The following is a 5,998-nucleotide window of genomic DNA, read 5'->3' as shown; positions in this document are numbered from 1 at the left end:
AGCCAATGCATTATACTTAAGTGCTGATTTTTAAAATAGCCTGTCATTCACCCAAAAAATAAAAAGAGAAAAGAAATGCAGAAAAAAACATGCTGCTCTGGGCAAGCAGACCCAATGAATGGGCATCAGGGACTGAGGGACAGTAGAGCCTAGAGACCCTCTACCAGGCTGTGTAACCCGATGAGATGAGCAGCAAATAGTTCTTATGATGTAAAGTTCATGCTATTTCTAGTCCTAAACTTCAACCTTCAGTGATTCAACAAATATAGGAACATCTTTTGTTTGGGCAGAAGCAGTAATCAAATTGATGATTGTGTAATATTTTTAAAAAACTTAGACTTACTTTGTAAAAACAATTAACCCAACGAATTCTTTGACTACTTTCTCTTTGGTATTTCTTGCATTTTTTTCAAATATCTTCATTACAAAATCATAAGTAGTTTCCATTAAGAGTACTTCATGGTTCAGTTGGCACAGAGAGTAAGGCTGTTTTCATATGGAAGAATGGAAGGAATATAACCAGACAAGATTTCCAACCAGCAAGCAGAAGAAACTGCAGGACAGGATGAAGGTCAAGCTCTGCACATTAAGCAAAGTGTTTCAAGGAGTGAGCTCTGGGTCTAAAATAGATACAAGTCAACTGGTTTTGATTTCTTAATTTTAGCAATAATTTTATATATATCTACATATATATATGTAGATATATATATGTACACAAATATAGATACATATATATACATATAAATATATGTAGACATACATATGTATATGCATTATATATTTTATATTATACATCTATTATACACAAACATATATATGCACATCTCAACAAATAATATAGATGTATAAAATAAGTAAAATTGCTATTAAAATTTTTTCAGAGAGAAAATTATTTCTCAATTTTTAGTTGATTTAGGCTTCCTACATTGTTTATTCAATAACTGAATACTGGGGTCCATCCCTAATATCAAAATCTTTATATAAATATAATATATATATATATATGTATATATATATATATATATATATACACAAATCCACACATATTTTCTGTTGGATGGATATACCCATTTGTTTATCCATATATCAGTTGATGGACAGAAGCTTAATTACTTTGCAAGCAAAGGAAAAACGCAAGGGACTCTTGTCCCAGAGGCTGTGATTCTGCACATCAGGGGGAACAAAGTGTTTTTAAAGATGTGATTTCAGGTGTGCCCGATCCTATTTCACTTCTTAATCTGGGATATAACCATTTTTTGTCTTCTGCTGCCATCTCCAACTCTGAATTTCTTCACTCCTGTGGTGGGTGTGTGCTCAAGGACAGATAACTGAGTGGGGACAAAAAGTAATCCTGTTCCAGGTTAGGGATGGGGAGAAGGGGATGGAAAATATGTTGATTTTAAAATAAGCCTCAGTGGCAGAGCATCAGGTTAATTTTTTTCAGTTTAATTTATACTTATCTGAACTTTAGCTGTTCATGGTAGGTGAGTGGTATTATTTAAAAGGGCATCACTTTTATACCAGTTCAAATAGAGCAGATTTCTAAAAATAATATATTAAATCTGTAGAACACTATATTTTCCACTTTATACAAATTTATAGTTGTTGAAATCAATTTGATTCCTGTCCCTGGGACCAATTTGTTTCAAATTCATCTGCTTCAGAGTTCTAGAAATTGGGGAATCAACTGAAAGAACTATTTGTATCAGAGTTGGGGAGCTGACCACCTGGGAGGATAAGGAGGTGTTCGGTGGTGGAAATGTGGTGAGCGACACTCCTGAATGAAGCAGCAGTCTGAGCCAAAGTTTAGAGGGGAATAAGCAGGGTCTGTGGGAATCTGGCATGCCCATGGCTGAAAGGTATATGACGGGTAGCGGGGGAGACGGAGCTGGAAAGAGAAGCAGATCACATACAGGGGAGATCCCACAGGACCTAATGATGCCCAAAAAACACTTGTTGAAGAAACAAAACAGAGATGGTAGGAGCCAAAGGAGGAGGTTTGGACCACATGGTTCTTCTAAGCTATTTTGTTCCCTGACAACTAGGTAAGACACTTCTCGAGGGTAGGGATGTCCAAGGCACACTGTCCTCCCTGCCCCACTCCCCACTGGAAAATGGCTCCCTAACAACTGAAAACACAAGTAGAAGCTCTTGAGGGAGTAAGGACCCTTTCCTGGGGGCTTCCTGTGAGTTCACCACACAAAGTTGGGAACAGATAATTCAATGGTGGACCAGTCTTTCATGGAAGACAACATGCTCATGAGATGTCATAAGATGGAGTCCCTTATTCCATCAACTGCCAACCACTCTACAAGGACCAGCCCAAGAATTCCTGATGCTCAGAACCCGGTGATCTCATCTTTAGAGAACAATGGGACTGGGACCTTCTGGGGACTTCCATTGGTGGGCAGAGTAGTGGGTGGGTTCACTCTTTGCAGAGCCATAGGCCTGGTAACCAGAGCGAACTTTATGGATTCGCAAAAGGAGGACCTGGGCCTCCCTGGCCGTAAGTACGCCCAGAATTTTTGAGTGTGAGCGACAAACTTTCAGGAAAGACCCTTTGCATGGATGGGGTGGTGGCTGTCTGAATGGAATGCTATTTAGTTAAGAGACAGACTCCTCTAGGAAATTAAGGACTCCTCGAAGGCAGAGACCATGTTCTGCCCAAGCAGAAAAGATACAATTGAGGTCCTTGCCCTTAGTGAGGCTTCTCGGTCTGAATGACTGCATGGGTCCTGGACTGGGAGCCAGAAGGCCTGTCTTGAGTCTGGGCAGGTGTGGCCACTCTACACCTAGTGTTCCTTATCTGAAAAAGGGTAATGGGGTCTCTTATGTGCCCTGCAAATATAGCTTTGACTGAATCAGGAAATTATTAGGCATGTCTTTGAGAAGGGTGGGAAGGAGTGAGAGGAAGAATGAGCCAAATCCAGGAGAGGAATGAGAAATAGTTCAGGTCCCAAGCTAGAGCTGTCAGTCAGCTTGCCTCTTTTCTTTTTTTTTTTTTTTTACTGCCTCAGCATGGGTCCCATGGTACTTCGGGTTGTTGGGGCTCTGCACCATGATAACTGGTGGCTGCATGCTCTTACTCCACTGGAGGAAGAACCTGCGGAGGAGACAGCGTGCCCAGCAGTGGGTGGAGGTGATGAAAGCTGCCACCTTCAGTTATAGTCCACTGCTCTACTGGGTCAACAAACGACGCAGATATGGCATGACGGCCACCATCAGAATAGACCCTCCCCGGGCTGTTGCCTATACTGATATTCAACTCCAAATTCCGGATCTTCCATCAGAGCCGCACCCCCGTGAAGACAGGCATCATGCCTTCAGAGGCAGCAGCCCCAAGGCAGAAGACCCTGTTCCCCTCCAACCTGCTCTGGTGGTCCCACAGCAGCCCTCACCTAAGGGGATGCCAGAGCGCCAGACCCCATCGCCCTTCCCGATTGTCTTTCCAGAGATCCCCTCTGCCCCTCCCCTACCACACCCTGAACTTTCCTCACATGCTGTCCCACTCGGCCTCCTACCCCTTTCTCAAGGCTCCTGAAAGGCAGGTCCACTTCTATTCCCTTTCTGCACTGGCCCAAGGGGTGAACTGACCCAATGTATAGACTTTTACTTCAGGGCCGAAGCCTACTGTCACTGAAAGTGAGAGCTTCAGGGGCCAGGTATTAGAAAAAGGAGTCAAAGTCAAGCCTGTGATCCTGATACACAGGTTATAACCCGTATAGATGTTACATAGTAAAGTTTTTTTTGAAAATTCAGAATCATTTGCGTCTCATTTGCCAGTAAGAAGGCAACGTCCTTCCCCAGTGTGATGGTGGCACAAGTCTCACCAATACAATGGGAACTGGAGGCTGGCTCTGAAGAGACACATTGAGCCAATACTTGTGGATGAGCTCAATTCCCTCCATCAAGTATTCAATGTGTTCAAGACCCTGGGCTAGGTCCCCAAAGGCACTGCTCTTCTGCAGGATGGGAAGTAAAATTGCCACAAGAGTAACAGTTGTCAATGGCACATGGCTACAGCAGTCCACAGTGGCTATGCCACTGGCCAAGCAAGTCATCATGAGGTCAGTGAACCACACCACACTATCTGCTGACTGGGTGATATCTATGATGTATCGATTCTTAGCTGTTTTTCTCTACATTATTTCTAACAGAACAACACTGCAAAATGGTTATTATGATTTTTCTTTTACTGATGAGGAGACAGGTTCCAAGGTTTCTTTTTTGTTGTTATTTTCTCTGAGCCTCTTCTCCCATGTACATCTGCCTGGCATTACAGTTCCTGCTCTTCCACCCCTTGGTATCCCTTCCCTAATCATGTCTTCTTAAAACATCCTTGGTGAATGAATGCTTCACTGTGTGTAGAGTGTCATCAGCTTGGCCTACAGATTTGCTTACTGGAAGTGCTGGTGGTAACCGCCTAATATTATATGGAGTAACACATCCAAAGCGTGTATCTTAAGATATCCATGGCTGCACAAAAGTTGAGTCCCCTGTCATTCTTCTACATGGGAATATTAATAATTTTTATACTTTCTGGATAAGGTCCAAAAAGGAGACACAAAGATAATTATGAGATATTTGCCCCGGTTTAAAGATAAGAAAACCTGATTCTGTCCCAAAAATTTTTCCCATTTACTCTAAAAAATGAGCAAAACCACTTACCATATTTCATCTAAACTTTAAATGTACACACCCCTGAGAGAAGTGCCTGTTTTTGCCTATTTTGTGGTGTGTGGTGTGTGTGATTGTGATTCTGAGAAGTTAGTAAACATGTAGCCAATCCCCCCCCCGTGTGTGGGCTGAAGGGCTTAGATCCAGCAACTGCAAAGAAAGCCTGATTCCTATCTATATGACCTCTAGCAATATATTTTAAGCCATTTTTATTTTTTAAAGTTAAGTGGAACCATTTCTTCCTTGTGTAAACATGATCTTATATTGTATCTCAAAATACAAAACAGGACTAAGCCGATCTTCTCTAGGAGAACAGAGGCAGAGGTTCGCTTCTCCCTCACCTTGCTCCCTCTTCACCTTGCCCCCTTCAACTCTGCAGAGACCTAAAGCCCCTGACATATAGTCTTCACTTCTTCACATCCAAGACTCTAATTATGAAGGTAGATTCTAGAACATTAATTTGTGCCAATGATCAGTTAGCCCCTGCTTTCAAAGGAGGAGAGAAGCCATAAACATAAATCAAAGAAGATTTGCTTTCTCTTAAGAATGAAAGGAGTGGGGGGAAGCTTTGTAACACACAGTGACAAAAAAAAATGTTTTATTCAGATAAATTAAAATGGCTATCACTGATATGAAATGAAGCTCAAACTGAGTTTAAAAAAAAAAATTTGAATTCACCCTGTAAAATGAACCAAAATTGCTTATATGTGACCAAAATAGCTCCACTAGAACAAAAGTAGATTTGCATTACTTCATATGAGAATACAAGTTAGGTTAGGTTCATGTAACAAAAATTACATGCTCTGTAAAATCTCAGAATACCCAAATGTGTTCTGGTTTGGATATGATAGAAACAAAATCTAGTTGGTGTTGGTAAGCAAGCCAATGAGATGCACAGCAAACAAAAAGCTGTCAATAAAAACTACTTGAGAGGCCACTGATCCCATAGGAGTCAAAATTCTCCACTGTGACCAGCAGCACCAGCACAGGGGGGTGGAGGGGTTATGTGCAGCAATGCAAAGAAAGGAAACTGCTGTAGAATGCAACACAGCCAGCAGCAGAGGAAGGGTTTCCACTCCTCAGCTTTGTTGCCGCAGACCCATTCTTGGGTGCCAGGTACATTGCAGCATCTTGAAGCCAGGCACTTTATTCCTCTGGGAATTCTACAGGACCTGTTGCCTCTCTGAATAATGGAGAGGCTCTTTAAGTAAACATTATGATGCCAGATTATTTATATATATGTATATATATATGTATATATATATATATATATATATATATACATATATATATACATATATATATACACATATATATATAC

The 5,998-nt window shown here is 41.3% G+C and overlaps 1 pseudogene; it reads left to right on the top strand.

Annotated features, from left to right (window-relative positions):
- Positions 1–2,469: 2,469 nt before the first annotated feature.
- Positions 2,470–3,761, top strand: LOC107154517 (annotated as a pseudogene).
- Positions 3,762–5,998: the final 2,237 nt, after the last annotated feature.

Source organism: Marmota marmota, unplaced genomic scaffold, assembly GCF_001458135.2.
Source record: "Marmota marmota marmota unplaced genomic scaffold, marMar, whole genome shotgun sequence".
Taxonomy (NCBI): Eukaryota; Metazoa; Chordata; class Mammalia; order Rodentia; family Sciuridae; genus Marmota; species Marmota marmota.
The sequence above is the reverse complement of the archived record's forward strand: the minus strand, read 5'-3'. Positions and strand labels throughout refer to the sequence as shown.